This window comes from Ascaphus truei, chromosome 9, assembly GCF_040206685.1.
Source record: "Ascaphus truei isolate aAscTru1 chromosome 9, aAscTru1.hap1, whole genome shotgun sequence".
Taxonomy (NCBI): domain Eukaryota; kingdom Metazoa; phylum Chordata; class Amphibia; order Anura; family Ascaphidae; genus Ascaphus; species Ascaphus truei.
The window spans coordinates 65,175,079-65,193,761 of NC_134491.1; the positions used below are offsets into that span (position 1 = coordinate 65,175,079).

The 18,683-nt window shown below is 41.0% G+C and overlaps 1 pseudogene; it reads right to left on the reverse strand.

Annotated features, from left to right (window-relative positions):
• LOC142503291 (large ribosomal subunit protein uL2-like) overlaps positions 1 to 18,074 on the reverse strand; it is a 52,789-nt pseudogene extending 34,715 nt beyond the window's left edge.
• Between the last annotated feature and the right edge of the window lie 609 nt (positions 18,075 to 18,683).

The following is an 18,683-nucleotide window of genomic DNA, read 5'->3' on the forward strand; positions in this document are numbered from 1 at the left end:
ATCTCCTGCACAGTGTACAAGCAGCCTTGACTTCAGCTGACTCTGGCATGTCCTCAGAGCCCACTGCTTAGTCTGTCTGCATGCCAGCCCAGGAGAGATCTGTTGAACTGAGATCGGCAGCCCCTTTTCTACATTCTAGCCTCCATAGGAATTCATGGAGAATGGGTGGCAACCAATCACAGCGTAGAGCTGCGTGTATCATAGCACGGATGCTATGTGTGCCAATCGCAGAGTGAGCTACATAGGCCAATCAGGGCTGTGGGAAATTCAAACTAACTAACCACTGAGACCTGAGTCGGTTGGGTCTCACACTCAGGGTCCAGTTTCAGCTGGATACCTCCTGTGGAGATGGAAATGACCCTGCCCTGCCCTCAGTCACAGTTCAGAGCAGGATAAATAATAAATCGGAGAATACGGTTTTTATTGACCACTGTACAGACCACAACCACCCAGTCTCATCCCTTCGTGTAATGGGGATAGAACTAATACAAAGAAAGTCCACAGGATTTGATGTAGATACACTTTTATTACAACGAGAGACATACTGGACATACACGTTGGACACAGTTTATCCTAAAGGGCTAAATGACTACATATCATACAACTGTTTTCTTAATAGGAGATAAAATTGTTTCTTATATGTTTCTTGTATGGCATGGCTGCTGTTGGTGAGAAGCCTTTAAAGTGAGTAAGGACTAAATAGATTGATAACCATTCCATAAACTTTTAATAAATGTTTATTTTGCACATTTTAAATTTATACTGGAGCACACTATATAGAGCTACCCCTGATCACATACTAAAGGACATTTATTGCAGAAAAGAGAGAAAGAAGTAAAGCCCAATTTTCAGGACACATTAAGGACTACAAGATTCCAGAGATCTCACAGTGACGAAACAGGACGCAGGAGCACCTCCCACATCGAGACGCAGAAGGATCGAAGGCTTACAGGTCATAGAGCGAACACACAGCCCCCACAGCATAACGAGGGAAGGATAAACTACTCAGGCAAGAAGACTGACGTCACTGTAGATCGACGGGGAGACGATGACGACGCTGGAACGCATGTGCATGCGCAGAAGAGTCCCGTGACGTCACTGGAACGCACAGACCGGAAATGGACACAGGAACCGGAAATGAACTCTCATGGACTGTTATGGCTATGCATGGAGATAGCACTGATCAGGGGAAGCGGATTGGGAGCAGCTGGGGTGATTATGTAACTGTTTTCACTTGTTTTTCACTTGTTTGATTAATGTTGGAGGGTATATATATACTAGGTAGACCCTCATTTGAGTATGCCTTGTCACTTGAAAAAGACCTGTTGGTCGAAACGTCGTGTGGCACAATAAATTCATTATCTTGAAATCCGTGGAGCGCTGGATCTCTCTTTTTTCCTCAGTGTACTTTGGAATTTCCTGGCAGGTACTTCCTTGAACCAGCAGCACCGGTAAACTGTATGTATTTATTTATATTGTGGTGTGCAGCCTTAACCTCCCTTTACATTGGTACTCAGTCACAGTTCCCCAAGCCTGAGTAAACACCCCCCCTCAAATCCAAGCAATATCCATTTCTCCCGACATGTGGGCTGAACAAATGGTTTCTCAGCTATGCCTGTCCAGAGCCCTAGCCTATGTTTTAAAACACAATTTTATTCTTGCATTTACTGTACATTACACATAGAAAAAAAAAGGTTTACACAGATACATTAATGAGTTTAACACATAGCATGCTGGCCACATGAACCACAGGTAGATGGGTGTACAGGGCACTCCTGTATATTCATCAGACGAATAGAGGTCAGAGACTGGGCTTAACCTTTAATATACCTGTCTCTGGGCTCCTACCATCACTATTTCCACTAAGCAACTCCGTCAGCCCATCCTTCCACTAATGCTATTGTAGTATACCAAATAACATCTAGGAGTTTGATACCTTTAAAAATAAAACAGACAAGAAGATCTCATCTTGCATAAAACAGGGTATGGATGGCAGAGAAGAAAGCGTAATGTTGCCACTGTGTACATTATTAGTAAGACTACTCCTTCAATATGGAGTACAATTGCGGGCACCACTCCATATAAAAGACATTTTGGAACTAGAAAAAGTGCAGCGAAGAATCACTAACTTAACAAAGGGGATATCTGTCTCACTGTATGAGGAAAGGCTAGCTAAATTAGATTTGTTTATAATAGAAAAGAGACATCAAAGAGGAAATATAAATATTTCCAAATATATTTAGGGTCAATACAAGGGACTTTCAAAATAACTATTCATCCCAAGGGCAGTACAATTGACTCAGGCTCATCCTTTAGGGCAGGTCCAAACTGCCGCAGACTGCACGGAGGCAACCGCGCGGGGCGCGATCACATTGCCTAGAAACATTGATCGCGCCCATAGACCGCACGGATGCGCATGGCCGCAAGCAGGAGGGGGCGCGCATTGCGCAAGAAATCAGTTGAAACGGATTTCTTGGCGCGACAGGTAGGTCACGTGAGAGTTTCACCCAATGAGGGCGAACCAGCTCCGTGACACCCCTAGGCACGCCCCCACGGCATGTCCAACATGGATGGAAAACGCACCCACAACAGCCTTCGCACGCCTCCGCGCGGCTGAAAGCTGTGTGGCCTTAGCCTTAAGCATGAAGGAAAGGAGATTTTACCAGCAACAAAGGAAGGGTTTTTGTTTTTCAGTAAGGGCAGTTACAATGTGGAATTCATTACCAACTGTGAGACAGTGGTCATCTTATTAGAAAGGAAGATGTATACAGGGATACACTAAATAAGTATACAGGGGAAAGATGCTCATGCAGGGAGAAATCTGATTGCTGTTATTGGTGTCGGGAAGAAATGTATTTTCCCCTTATGAGATATTATTGGATAATGTTTCACTGGGATAAATTTTTGCCTTCCTCTGGATCAATAAACTGTAAATACAAATATAGGATGTCTATCTGTCATGTAAATTACATAGGTTGAACTCGATGGACATATATCTTTTTAAAATTCACTTACTAATGTATGTAAGTATTTTTAAATAATATCTACAAGTCTAAAAATGTTCCTTTTTTGGGGTTTGTTTTTACTAACAATGAGGCGCTTTGAGGGGTGAGGGTTGTAAATAAGTTTTGCTTAACTCCTGTGATAAAATGATCATATTTATGGAGCCCTACTTTGGGTCACAGACAATCAAAGAAGAATGCAATAATAAAAAATGAGATAATTATATGTTCTTGTATAGCACTGCTAGCTTTACAGAGATATTTTGCAGGCACAGGTCCCTACACAGGGAGCTTACAATTTATGTTTTTTTGGTGCCTGAGGCACAGGGACATAAAGTGACCAGGGTCACAAGGAGACAACACCAGGAATCGAACCAGGTTCCTCTGCTATAAACTCAGTGCCAGCCAGTGTCTTTACTCACTGAGCCACTCCTTCTCCACATGAGGTAATGATAATGAAAGCAAACCCACCATAAACTTTTGATTACTTCTTTTTCAAACACTGAAGATAAACATTCAACAATGATGGAAAAAATATGTATAATTGTCTGATTAGCTTAACCGTTAAAGCCCGGGAGAGGAGGAGCGGCTGGGCTTTGCAGTGCCACCTGCTAGCCGAAATCTAGAGTGAGTCTCACACTGCATCTCCTCTCTGCTAACGGCCAGGCGGGCAATTGGCCGCCTGCCCCCAGACCAGCCCAGCCCACCCCTGGGAGGAGTCCTCCTCTTCCGTTCCTCTTCCTGATAGATCGTGTTATGGGCTCCTTAATGCGATCTTGCCTTAAAAAAATTAGCAGGAACTTAATGACGTAGCTACATTACTACGTCATGGGGCCCTGGATTGCCAGACACCGACGTAAAGGTAGTAGCTATGTCTCTAGGGTACCCAAAGGGCTAAGCCAGTTAACTTATTAAACATAGCACTATCACTTCAATTTGGTCCTTCGTGGGACTTCATCTTTAGAGTGGGAGACTCAGACCACTATTTGCTAAGCGGTCCTATGTCATAAAACCCTCTGGTGCCAGACGACACCTTAAAGCGAGAGCAAAGTAATTGCTGCAGTTTTTATCAAAGGTTTATAAAAGTTCGAAAAATCTGCGGAAAATTCAGATGAACTTTTGCCGCCAAAAGTTCTATGGAAATGGCCCAAATTGTAAAAAAAATTGCAATTTTACCTTGTTATAGTGTCCAAATATCAGCGCCGTAACTTGAAAAAGGTTGTCAGTAATCGAACATGCAACGCCCACTGACTTTTCAGCGTTAATATAATTTGCCACATAGATTTCTATAAAGGAGGACTTCGAAATAGGCAATATCCACCAAGTTCGACGGGGCGCGCAAAAAAGTTTGCACATCCCTACTTACAACCCCTGAGGTGGCTTCTGACTCTGGAAGGTGTCTTATGGAATAGCACTGTTTACTAAACATGGCCCATAATCCAATTTGTCTACCCTTGACTAATATCCATCACCTCCATGTAGGTCAGGGGTCTCACACTCAGTCCTCAAGGGCCACCAACAGTCCAGGTTTTATGGATATCCCTACTTCAGCACTGGTGGCTCAGTCTTCGACTAGGTCACTGATTGATTCACCTGTGCTGAAGCAGGGATATCCATAGAAACTGGCCTGTTGGGGACCCTTGAGGACTGAGTTTGAGACCCCTGATGTAGGCTGTTTAACGAGCTGTGCACAAGAGAAAGTACTGTGTGTACTAACGTAGAGAAAAGCACAGATACTTTTTTAGTCCCAAACCTAAACGCTCTCTTAGTTTTTAAATAAAAATGGGTTTCTTTAAAAATTGATCATCTTCGTCCATCAATTTTAAGTAAACCTTTATTAAAATGGGAACGTTGTCCCCTTTGTGTAGCAGGATGAGCCTCTCCTCCTCTCATTCAGTGTCACTAATTTGGCACCAGCGTCCTCCTGACTACAATGGCGTCTCACTCGCAGAAGTCAGTATTTTTCCACTGACACACTCTACGGCCCAGAAAAACTGAAATCTCACTGATTTGGTTCCATAAAGGTTTCGATCTCTTCCAGTCCTAATACTTGAGGGTTTTCTGTGGAAGGGTCCTTGTGCATTTTAAGTTGTGGAAGAGCCCAGATGCTGAAGTAGTAGAAATAAGTCATGGCTTCAGATTAATATTGATTCTGTGTCCCTTTCCCTAGAGCCTGATGAAAGAAGCTGGGGTAATGGCATTTATTGATGGTTTATGATACTTACAGCACATTGTGGTAGTTTAAAAGCAATCCAAGTTATGAAGTCGTCGCCTGATGGGCATGTTTTATGCATTTTCCATTCCTTGCTGTAGTTCAGCAGCAGCTGAACAGTGAATAGGTTGGAGGCAGAATATTTACGTGCAAGAGATGTGTCAGATCTTGTAATGATAAAGTGATAAATATCACGGTCAAGAACTGGACGTTTGCGCATGAAAGTGAGGCCCTTTTAGAGTCTGTGTGCAAGGGCGGTACTTATACAAATGGGGGTGGTGGGGTAGCAAAACAACAGCACCAGATTAATTTTTTTTAAGGAAAAAATGCATTTTTTTTTCCAAAGGGAACCGTTTTCTTCCCCAATCGGCTGATTCTTGCGACAGTTTTGCAGCTGGAGATGTTGATAAATTGGCCCCAAAATTCCACTGAAGGGGTTTACTTCTATGTTAAATCTGGTGATGTTTTCTGGCACCGATGTTACAGCGAGGAGACTAAAAAAGAAAAAGGTAAATAAACACCCAATGTTCTTGGTGAGAGAAAAGGCTAGAAGCGAGGGTGGTGTGTATATGAATCTACCAGATGCACAGCTGGGGAGCAAAAAAAAACAGCACCAGATTTGATTTTACATTTTTCCAGTTGAGGGACTTTGGTCCCATTTATTACCTAAGAGTGTGTTTATTCATGTCAACTGGATGCAAAACCTTATTAAAGAAAGGTGTCCTACAGGCAGCATTGACAGTGATTTTCCTTCAATAAATCTGGAGCTGTTTTTGCCCACATTTTGCAGCCAGGAGACTTTCATGAAAACACAGGTGGCAAAACTGAAGCACCTTATTTATCATATAGACAAAGTTCCCTTGCAGTAAATGGGACCCCTTTCTTTTGATAAATCAGGTGCCATTAGGGCGTTAGTGTAACTGTTATGATCGTATGTTTGTAAAGAAGCTTCATATGCTGGTACTGACGTTAGGCAAGCAAGAGACGGGTAGGGTGGACAGGGGCCAGGACCGATCGAAGTAATAGTCAGGGGTCACAAAAGGAAACCGATCACTAACACAAAGGGCCAAGTGGAAAGAAGTCGAACTGAAGATACACAAGACTGCACTCCCCCCCTCCTAGTTCACGTTTGTTGTCCTGAGTTGTGCGTCAGTGTGTCTCCCCGGTACGTCTAGTTACAAAACGGAGTGCTGTGGATGCTGAATTACATGACATTGTGTTGAAAGGTTTCTGTATGCCTGTACCAAGCACTTAATAAAAACTTTTGTTGAAAACAAAAGAAGCTTCATATTCCGCAATGCGGTAACGAGATTTGATCATTACACAGAGTTACCAACAAATACAAACAAGGACAAACACAGAGAGGTACTGAGGGCCCGGCTTGTCGTGAGAGCTTACAATCTAGTGCAGTGCATTTCAGGCCTCTCTTCCAGTGTAAGGGTTAATAAAAAATAATTCTGGATAACCAGGTGGAAACCTTGGACATAGCTGTGCGGAGAAAATCCAGTCATGCTCTGCAGTCAATACCAAGAACAGCTGCCATGCACAGCTCCCCTTGAATGTGACATTTCTGTGTCAATAATAGCTGATAATTAGAAATACTGCACACCGCTAACACAGGGGAATTGGAGTAAAAACAAGTTCAAATTATTCTGCAAACCCCATGCAGATCAGAGAAGGACGTGAAATAATGCGGTGTCTCTGACATGTTCAATAGGTGTCAATTACAATTCTATATCAATAATGCAATTAGAAAAGGATCCCACAGAGACATTTGAAAGATGGATTACACCCGTGAGTAGTGACGCGTGGGAGTTAGCACAGCGTCGTGGTCGGGGTGATGGTTGTATTCCATCCTGGGCCACTTATGTTCTGCGAGGTCTCAAATTACTTTTGCTATTATATAAAAAAAGGGAACAATGGACGTTTTTTTGGTCATTAACACAGATGCTGAAAAGGTGCAATCCCACGTAGCCGGCCAGAAAAAAAACCATTTGTAAAAATGTTAACAGTAACTAGGTTCCCTACAAAAATCTAACTGTACTAATAGCAAAGATTGAGATGTTTTTTTATTTTATTTTTTTTAAAGAAATTAATTGCAAGGTGAATGAGGGTCTTCTGAATGGGAAAGTGTCAATGAAGTGTTTTTTTTTTTTTTTCCTTATTCCACCCTGTTCTTATCAGAGAATGAGTAAGGATAAGGGAAGAGGAGAGAGAAGGGGTGGGGAGTGTTATTGTGCAAACTCTTGTTAAACACTCAGACAAAAGGGAGCGCCAAAGAAAATCAAACTAAATCCCAAATCTCATCTCCCCATGTTTACATAATAACTTTAACATTATATTGAAAAATATTGATAGGTGTCAGATTTGGGTACAAAACGGCATCACTCAACCTAATGTGACCCCTTAAACATGACACTGCTGTTAATACACTTTGGACCTAGCAGGGATCACCCCTTTAATGAAGTATTTTTAATGTGTCTCAATCTTTTGCGCTATGTGCGTCGGCAAGAGATTTGGGAGGGATACGTACAGGAGGAATTATACGACATTTATTATAACCATGTACAATATGGATAGGTAGCGGAAAATGACACTACCACTGGGTGCTCCTTTGCATGTCATTACCCAGAATCCTTGTCTGCAGCCTAGCCATTATAAGACATGGAGCAGATTTGCGCCCCTGTGTGACATGCAGATACACTCCTGTGCATTCTATCTTGACTCAAAGATATACCATTTTGCATCTGAGTTTGTCACCTGTTTCCATTTTGTGTGCACCACAAATCTTGGCCAACTCTGACTATGAGTAAACTATGCTTACTATCGACTTGTGTAAGACCACGTTTGTTACTCATGCAGACAGACGCAAACTGAGCTGTGTGTCTACAATATTTGCTTTACTGTACTGTATATGCAAAGCAAAAATGTACGCAAGTCAATTTGCACCAGTCTTGGTTCTTATAGTTGGTCCAGATATCTTAGAACCAGAGATTAACGCTAACCCATACTTAACAGGTTCAATTGGTGTAAGGAGAAAATGGCACCAGATAGAGAAGTGAATGTAATCCTGTAATAATATTACACAGACCTATCCCTCACATAGCTGCTCCTATATCTCCTCCCCAAATCTTGTAGTGCTCCTTAATTTCCAATTCTCCATGTGTTACTGTATGTCAGTGCCCCTTCTGCAACACAGACCAGAGAGTGTTGCTGGAATTGCATGATTGTCCCTAAAATATAAATGTAAAGTGTGTTCTGGAGGCAAACATGATTAAAATCCCTAGGAAAAGCGGAACGGCTCTAGCAGTATTACCCAAAGGAGACACTTTATCAAGGCCAATTATTTCACTTAACTTCATCTTGTGTCCCTTGGTGCATCCCAGCGTCTACTATTAGTAGAATACATGACATGTAATCTCACATGTCAAAAAATATATATAAATATATCATAATGTATATTAAAATATACACTGTTGAGAGACTACACAAAACTAAAATGCGAATTAAATGTGAAACAGAATTAGATAAGGCAAAATTACAGAATGAAAAGTCATTATTATTTCATAAAAAGGAGGTATGAAAATGTGTCAGTGTTTCGAGTGAGGCTGTTTGAGTTCATCGGATCTGTTTCTCATTTTAATCACATCACTTTCCTGTGAGTTCGATGTTTTGGAGAATTAAAATTGAAGATTGTTTATGGGACTTAATGAAGGTTTAATTTTTCTGTAAGAAGCCTATTTGCTGCCAAACTGGCACAAAACCTGTGCTGAAGAATTGCACTAGATCAGCGGTTCCCAACCTTTCTACATTGTGCTTCCCCTGCAAGAAAATATTTGTTCCCACGAACCCCGAATGAATTATTACCTTATTACTGTACCTACTCTTCAGACTATTGCTCATAAAAGTGTCTGTCCGATCCCAGGCAGTATAATGTCCAGAGCTCATCTGGGAAGCACACGCTTATTAAGGCACCAAACTGCACCCCAGTGTGCACAGACAGCATGGGTGGTATAGCTGTCAATTAATGCGGAAGCTTCCAAAGTCACGCCCCACAATGCCTTGCTACGCTGTGGATGCGAAACATTGTTGGAAGCAACTTTGACAATATACCACCCACGCTAAGCTGCTGTTTGAGGCCTTGCTAAGTGCGCAGTCCCTTCACGGGCTCAGGATCCAGCTATACTGCCTGAAATCCGTCATAACAGATTTTTTTGGGCGAACCATTGGTTAACACCTCGTGAAACCTCTCTTGAAAAAGACTGCACTAGATTTAATAAACTCCCAGAACTTTCAAGGGGGTTTCTTTCCTTTGCCTTTTAGCTGACAATAGTTATGGAGTAGTAAACCTAAAACCTTGCATGGGAGGAAAAAAAATTCCAGCCTATTTCAGGTTGTGTTCATAAGAGAGATTATTAGTATTAAAATGTGAAAGGTCAAAGGGACATTTTTGGATGGTGCACAGATCAAAGATCTCTCCGCAGTTCATCTTTGATAATAACAGGCCATCAAGATAGGAAAAAAGCACATAATGTTTGCACAAAGACTCACATTTTATCTCAACAAGCGTCAATGAGACCTACTCGATATATACCTAAGAAAATGCAGCTTTGTCATAGAAGTGCCAGGGGTGTAATACCCATGTAAGCAAGTCTAACAATGTCAGCAGTATAGAGATGTAGCAAGACACCTCCGATCACGTGACCATAGTTGTCGTGGTAACAGATGATTAATGCTGTGGTTTGTCCCATTCAGAAGCATGGACCCCCTGCAGTGATGTCTCGCGGCCCAATGATGTTAGAGGAAAGCAGGAAAGTTCATCGGCCACTCCAGCACGTAGAGCACATAAAGCTTGCCAAACCCCGCAGTAATAGTCCTCTTGGGATATTGGAATACACTCGGGCAGCTGGAGGGGGTGGTGCACTGCAGGGGTTACCTTGACATAGAAATATAACAACCCTACTCGTTTCAGGGGGAATTAAATACAGCATAGTTACCTGGAATATATAGGTGTATGTACTAGCCTATTGGTTGATTGTCCCAAGAGCATTGGCCAATCACAGAGATTCTCTCTAGTTCAATCAACAAGGTAAACAATGACAATATAAAAAGGATTGTGGGCACATATATGACTCACTCAATTCAGCTACAACAATCAATAAAATGTAATATCGAATGGAGTATCAAAGTATTTATTTAAATAATAAAAGAGAACCTAAAAATGATACTGAGATAGTAATAAAGTAAAATTAAAAATATTTAGAATAAAAATAAACTTGCACATATGAAACCATAAAGGGAAAATAGAGAGAATAGAGATACAGTGTGTATTGTGCAAGACATAGAGACAGAGAGACAAGCACATGATATGCAAAGGGTGAGGGATGTTAGACCTGGAGTGCCCTAAATCAGACACAGCTGTAGAGTGCCTATGTGTGTATGTAGCCCTGTGTAATTTTGGGGTTACATGTCTTTCTGTGCAATAATCCCTGTTAAAAGGGCAGGTTTGCCAGGAGTAATCATGGGGTTTGCCCTCACCTCCTGTGATGTATATTATTCAGTGAAGGAAGTGACATCAGGCTCTGTGTCCACTAACAGTGACACAGGGGTGGTGCCTACTGACGCTATATAATATGCAGCACTTCCTGAATTTAGTGTGTGTGCCTCACCGTGTGAGTGAGGCGAGTCTATCCAGCAACCTGTCAGGGCTCTGGCAGTGTTTGTGGCCCTCCCTTCAGGGAGTGGTGTGGAAGACTATACCTCTTACTTCAGTAGGGAGCAGGGGAAGAGCTAGACCTGCTTTCGGGTCCCTTGCCTGGGAGTGTTAAGTCAGGGACTTCCTTTGGGTTGGCAATCTGAGGATGAGTGGCTAGACGACCAAGCCACTATGAGGGGCGGCTGTCCATGTCTGCTGTTAATAAATGATGTCAAAGAGAAAGAACGCTTCTGTCCTGTGTGTGGAGTCACTTGGGAAGAAGGGGCACATAGAGGTTCTCTTTCAGAGACTCCTCCCTGCTATGCTGGGGATCTGGAAGAGATGGAGGCGCTGTACCATGAGTGAGTATGACTCAACCTTACCTCACAAGCCAGTCCTGATGCTATTCCCCTTAATACCATCAAGCGGGAGACTCAGGAGTCCTGTAAGCCAGCAGGTGCACCACACTATAGCAATGTGTAACCAGAGTAGTACTTCCCTAGAGGGGACAATCTGCGATTGGGGGGGGGGTGAGGGGGACCCATTACATGTATAAGAGCAGTGTCCACAGTTGATAAAAGTGTACAAACATTCAACGTATATACCCCTATAACAGACAACCAGTGGTAATGGCATGGGCCACAACTCTCCCTGGCACGTAAGCAAGGCTATGTAGTATCACACTAGGTGTGAAAGTTTCAACCTCTAATGGCTACAATAATAGTCCAGTATCAGAACCACAACTGTGGGTCTCTCCTTATATATATAGGGGTTATATTAAATCAACGTGGAATGAATATTGTGTGTATTAAAGTTCAAGTCCAGACGCCTGGCTGATTGCTGCCCCAGAAACCACGGATCACCAATCCTGAATAATAACAGAATAAAAACAAAAAACAAGGGCGCTGTAGCAGACTACGGTGTATTGTACTAAAAAACAAATAAAGATGCATATACACAATAATATATCACGTTCAGAGCATAAACATTGTAATGCTGAGACAATAAATATGTAGATAAATGTAAGCCATAAGTGGACGGAGAGTCAGCTGCATCATCGGTTCCAGCAACCGCTACGGAGACTGCACGTAATATCGGTGATCCAGAGGGAAAGTGCATCACCTCCTCCCAAGATCGGCATGTCTGATTGGCCACACTACAACATATCAAGCAATAGTTTCTGGCTTACATTTATCTACATATTTATTGTCTCAACATTACAATGTTTATGCTCTGAACGTGATATATTATTGTGTATATACATCTTTATTTGTTTTTTAGTACAATACATCGTAGTCTGCTACAGCGCCCTTGTTTTTTGTTTTTTTCAGACATGCACACGAGCACAGCAATGAATTGAGTATTGTCCAAGATGGAAACATCTATGAACAATGATGTAGGTGACAACTAAATGTTGGTTAACTTGTGTCAATTATTAATCTACAAGGAAGGCACCAAGATCTATGTCAGCATTCAAACCTTGTGGAATGAGAGTTTTAAGGGTGCGTATCCACCTAGTTTCTAATTTACAGATCTCATTAACCGTGTCACCTCTCCAATTAAGGGGAAGCTTATCAATTCCCATACAAATTATACCTGTCGGATTTTGGTTATGATGTTTTAGAAAATGTTTAGAAAGACTATGTTGATGGAATCCTTTTTGAATATTAGTTGCATGCTCAGCAAATCTAAGCTTGAATTTCCTAGTTGTTCTTCCTACAGTACAGTACATACTGTAGGTTGCAAGTACATTGGATGAGGTAGACTATATTGGTGGAATCCCACCTGGTGGAACAGTTGATAAAATGTTTAATGGTAAATTCACTTTTTGTTTTAGTTGATATAAAGTTTTTCTTTACCTGTTTTGGTTCATGAACATTCAGTTTACACATTTTGCACCTCAAACACTTAAAAGAAAACCTTGTGTTAGGTACTGTTTTGATATTGTAATTTGTTAAGCAGCTAGGAGCAACTTTATTTTTAAGTATGTCTGCTATAGTTAAGATAACTCTTGGAATTTTGGGAAGATGAGTCTGCAGTATAGGGTCCTTGAGAATCAAATGCCAGTGTTTATTGATCACCTGTTTAATTTTCTGATAAGCTTCATCCAAGATGGGATCCTTATAATTTTTACTCTTAATTTTTTTAATGGTAGCCTGGGCTTTTTCCTCATAAACACTGTTCTTACTGCAATTATGTTTTATTCTTTGTAGTTCCCCATAGGGGATATTATCCAGCCATATGGGGTAGTGATTGCTATCAGCTTCTATATAGTTAAGACAGCTGACAGGTTTATGGAAAGTTTGATTACATAGAGTGTTGTCCTCAATATAAATCAATAAATCAAGAAATTCGAATTGTGTCGCGCTAAATTTGTGCATGAAGGTGAAATTAAAAGTGCTGGAATTAAGATAATCTATGAAACATGATAATGTGTGGTGATCAACTTCCCAAACAAAAAGAATGTTGTCTATATAGCGCTGATCCCTTTTTAAATTTTTTTTAATGGGATCTACATTGATTTGTATAATTTCCTGTTTAGGTAACCAATTTTCGGAATGCATCTTATCCTTCCAGCTTCTATAACGGTTCATTTGATAATTCTCCTTATCACGTTTAAACTTTTTTTGTTTTAATTGAATAATCTCTTTTTCAGTACTTTGTATTTTATTTTTCAGGATCTTTTCTGAATCCTTATATTGCTCACTATGTGAGTAAGGTTCTAAAACTTTCTGAAGATTTTTAATTTCAGATTCTGTTAGAATGAGAGATTTCATTCTATTGTTAATCAGTAATTTTAATAATTCAAATGAACATAGATCTAACTGTGTGTTCCAGTCATTAAAACAATTACCATTGAAGGGTCTATCATTAGGACTTTAAATAACCTTAAACCTCTAGGTATTCTTTGAGTAGAGATATATTTCTCTAAAGTAGTGATGTTCCACCAGTCTTTGGATTCTTTTATAAGCAATTTTTCTAGGGCAAAGAAATGATCAGAGATCATTTCTTCCTCTTTGGTGTCATCTTCAATAACAATATCCTCATCAAATATGTCAAAAAGAAAATCTATACTTTACCAAATAACAGATTTTCCCCAGAGAGGTCGCTGGTAAGAAGCAATGAAATATCCTGTATCTGGTCTCAAATACTCCTCTGTGGACATCTCCCCTTCATAATACTGGCTCAGACTTAAATACAATTATTTCCCATTGAACACAACCTTAACCCCACCCCTGTCGTAAATATGTGGTGAGGTTGACAGTCTTACCACAGAGTAAAACACCCCCTACCCAAAGGACGTTTAAAACTCTTTTTCATATCTAAATGTACCCATAACTTCACTTCTGTAATACTTACTCACACGTGAGACACATTAATACATTCAGGCACTCATGGCGGACCCATTCCTAATAGAACAGGGTAATCATAAAACTAAGAGAGATATTAATATCTGTCTCTTAGTACCGGCTAGACGTCACGTGTCTGTAATCATTATGTGTGACTCGGTTCCACGGAAACACACATGTAACTTTTAGCATGTTCAGCAGAGGACGTCTCATGATATTCTCATATTTAATAAGGTCAGTCAGTTTGATACCTTCTGCAGCCACGCCCCTGAACATCCATACACTCCCTGCCGAGAAATGCTTTGAAGCTCGGCCTCCTGTGTACAGAACGTTGTCCAAGGTGCTATATTTTACACCCAATTCCAGACACTGCCCTTATCTGTCTCTACCTGCAGAAAGGTGCTAACATACAATAAACCCACTCTTTGTACTTTTCACACCCAACTTCAATCAAGGCCTTTTGAAGTCCCCAGATTTCTGAAAAGACACCACACACACACGTTTGTATTTTAAACTCAAATTGTATCTCATTAACCCCTTAAGCACAAGAGGGATTAAAAAAATACCTATTAACTCCTGGCACTATCATGACAATGGTATTTGGGACTATGGATACATTTCTAAAGCTGCCAATGACAGAGCTACAGATCAGAACCAGCTCTAAAACCATTCTAGCCCGTTACTATTTTTAAATATCTGGGCATATGGTTTCACTACCATTTAATATTTGGGAACAATGTTAATTTTTCCTGTCTTGTCTTCAAAACCATTGTGGACAAGTTACCCATTTATCTGAAGAAGCTCCTCACCTCTACCACATGCAGCACTTATCACCTGAGATCCGACTCCAAAAGACTGTTCATGGTTCCAAGGTTCAATAAAGAATCTGATCGTTCCTCCTTCTCTTACCGTGCACCCCAAAACTGGAACAATTCACTAGAGACTCTCAAAACCGCCACCGGCTTCAGCTGTTTCACATTTTAATCTGGCATTTAACTGCTACATATGCGCATAACATATATTATCTTTAACTGTTCATGAATGACTTTAAATAGCATGTATAACCCTGTTCATTTAACGTAACCAAGTATTGTTATCATAACTGTGCCCAGGACATACTTGAATATGAGAGGTAACTCTCAATGTATTACTTACTGGTAAACCAAAAAGGAAATGTACCAGGGCACTACGGATTTCTAAATAGAATTCATTTATTACTTCATATACACAACGTTTCAACCACAAAACGTGGTCTTTCTTCACTTGAGAAGCGGGACCGCGGCGACGGCCGACCTGACAGCCCGTGGGAGTGGCAGCAGGTAGGGGGAAGTTCCACTGTGCGCCCTGGGTAGTCCGAGGGTTGCGCGGACGGTGCAGAGGCACCGGTATCCTAACAATTACTTACTGGTAAAACATTTTCTAAATAAACAAATATCTCAACACACGTACAGTACACTCATACAAAGTGTCTCCATTGGGTATACATACATAATGTACTGTGTGTGTGTGTGTGTGTGTGTGTGTGTGTGTGTGTGTGTGTGTGTGTGTGTGTGTGTGTGTGTGTGTGTGTGTGTGTGTGTTTAGATTGTATATACCAGTGCCTGTGTATCAGTGTATTAATGTGTGTGCTTTGATTGCTGATCACAATATATTTTTCTCACTATAGAAGTGTTTTATTTTTATACATGACAGTATTACAACATTGCATAAACAGGGTGGACAGTGTCAATACAAGGCTAAGTCTTGAGCACCTTATGAATGGGTCTTAGTAAAGCATGGTTTAGTAAACCTGAGTTTAAGTGCGAGAGTCGATCCACTGCCTTTTAAAGTTTATAATCCGGGCAGCACAGTGAGCGTGAAACATACATAATAGGATTGCTCATCTTGTCCTCTCTGAAGTCACCATCCGTGGAAATTTTGCCTGCTGTGTTTAAAGGTCTTCCCAAAATCTATTAATCTTTTTGTCTTTGAAAAGATCGTAGCAATCAATTCACTTTCCATGGCTTTTGTATGCATTTTAATACTTACCTAAAGAATATGATGAATTGAAAAGAGAAATGCACCCTTTGCGTCAGTTGAGCTCAAATTGCATTGATACTCAGATGTACTGAGAAGCCGGCTTCCCCTCGCTTGGGATTGTTTAAATACAGTTCAAATGATTTGAAATCTTCAGAAGGAGAGGACTGCTTCACGGCATACTGAACAAGAGCCACAGACCCCAAAATATGTTGGGGTTTTTTGCACAGCTTATTGTCTAAATGATCTACTGAAACTTTTCAGTGCATATCCCTTATTGTTCTCCTTTACCTGCATGGTCTTTGTGCCATATAGATGTCCAGTATGATGGGCAGTGATAATACTGACCTTACAAATGGCTGGCGCATCTCTTCTGATGGTTGAAGGTTTACAGATGTTCTGATTGTTACCACCACCGAAGGGATGTTTTACAGGTTTCATGGCCATACCACGAACATGTGGCCAGCAGTTTCTCATGGCCTTGTATGTATGTATGTTTATCTTTATTTATATATCGTCATGAAGGTACATAGCGCTTTACATCAGAAATACATGTGACATAATATTATAACATAATGGAAATGTGAGTCAGTCATAAAACAATAGGAAAAAGAGCCCCTGCCCTGAAGAGCTTACAATCTAAATGCTAAGTGGGGATGATTTACAGATACAGAAGGAGGGTGCTCTGGTAAGTGCGCCTGCAAGAGGCCTTGGCCTTGGTGTTCTTGGTCAGTGCTTATAAGATGTATAGTATCAGCCAGCAGAGCTACCGATATGCTTCGTAAAAGAGGTGTGTTTTAAAAAGATAGAAATAAGGCAGGGACCAGAATTGGGAGAGATATCACCAGAAATAAGGAGGGGAAACATGGAAAGAACATGGATGTGTGAGGATGATTTGAAGGGGTGTGCATTCTTGCTGGGGGTATTGCTGAGCAGTGTCAAAGGGCACAGATAGAAATTGAGTTCATGTGAACTGAGAAGGGGAGAAGAAAGGAGAGAGAGAGAGAGAGAGAGAGAGAGAGAGAGAGAGAGAGAGAGAGAGAGAGAGAGAGAGAGAGAGAGAGAGAGATGAATGGAGTTACAGGAATAAAGAGGCTGCTAGAAAGCAATGTGTAGTTTGGAAAGAAGTGAAGTTTGCGCAAATATAAATAGAGCAGGCATGGCAGTAGTACAAGTTTAGTGGTGAGTACTGGGCACTGAAATTGGAGTTGGGATGAGGGCAAAGTTCAAGATGTGATCAATTCAATATATGAATGGTTGTGTATTTATGGTAGGCACGGTCTGCTTTCACCATGGGTTTGTCAATACGACTACCACAGCCCCAACGATTGCTCGGTTTGCAGAAAAGATTACTTTCTTGAATCGAGATGGCAGCTTCACTCTGGTTTTCTTAGTTGCTGGATTGTGAGAGATGACTGAGGCATAGTTGCCAGAAGCCTGGGCCAGTTTACAGCGATCACCTAGCTTCTCTTCCACATAGCACACTATGGAGCCTTCTGGCATGGTGCCAACATGGAGGATATGGTCAATGTTGATCTGAGCTTTCTTGTCATAGTACACAAATTAGCCAGTATAAATACCCTCACTGCAATGAACAGTTTAGTCTTCTTCTTATATTTGTAGAGATTATGGAACTCAACTCTGGCAAGAGGCACCATGGCCAAGGTAATGTACAATGTCTTTCACATGTAGCCATACCTTTCAGCAAATTCAATAGCCCGGAGTTTAGTGGGTCCTTTCTGTGCTTCACATGGGCTCTGAAAATAGAATCCGCACTGTCCCCTAATCACACGTCCCATTGCAAGGGTTAGGGTTAGGGTTAGGCATAAAAAGGAATAAATATGTATTTAAAGTCAATACAGCTAACGGCCAGGCTTGATCAACAGAATCCGTTCTGTAGTTTATAATGAAAGGAAAATTACGATTAAAGCAAAATAGAGGCTGGATGCATAAAAAAAAGGTTGATCTAGAACACAATACCATAGGAAACATCTTGATTATTTAACATCGCTGCTTTAAATTTTCACAGCCGCTGCTACTAAAGATGATTCTTGAGGGAATGAAGACCCGCAGCTCTCTTTCCTTTTGATCTGTGTGCTTTATGTTCTGATCACGATATAGACACCGGTAGCCACAGACGGATAGCGGTGAAGATGGGATTAAACCCACTAAGCAGATGTATTTTTAATCTCCATCCCATTGTCTTTCTTGCTGGTGGATGTACCTGTGCCAACATGGTGGTAATGGAATTCATTTTACAAATGCAATGCATCTGTAAATCTGTTTATGCCTCTGAGCTCAGTCACGCATTGCAAAGCAAATGAGAAGGAGCCACTCGTTGATAATGTGGGCCAGGGATGCTGGTGTGTACAGTACTTTTTAGTATTTAAACTTCTGATTTCTCTGGG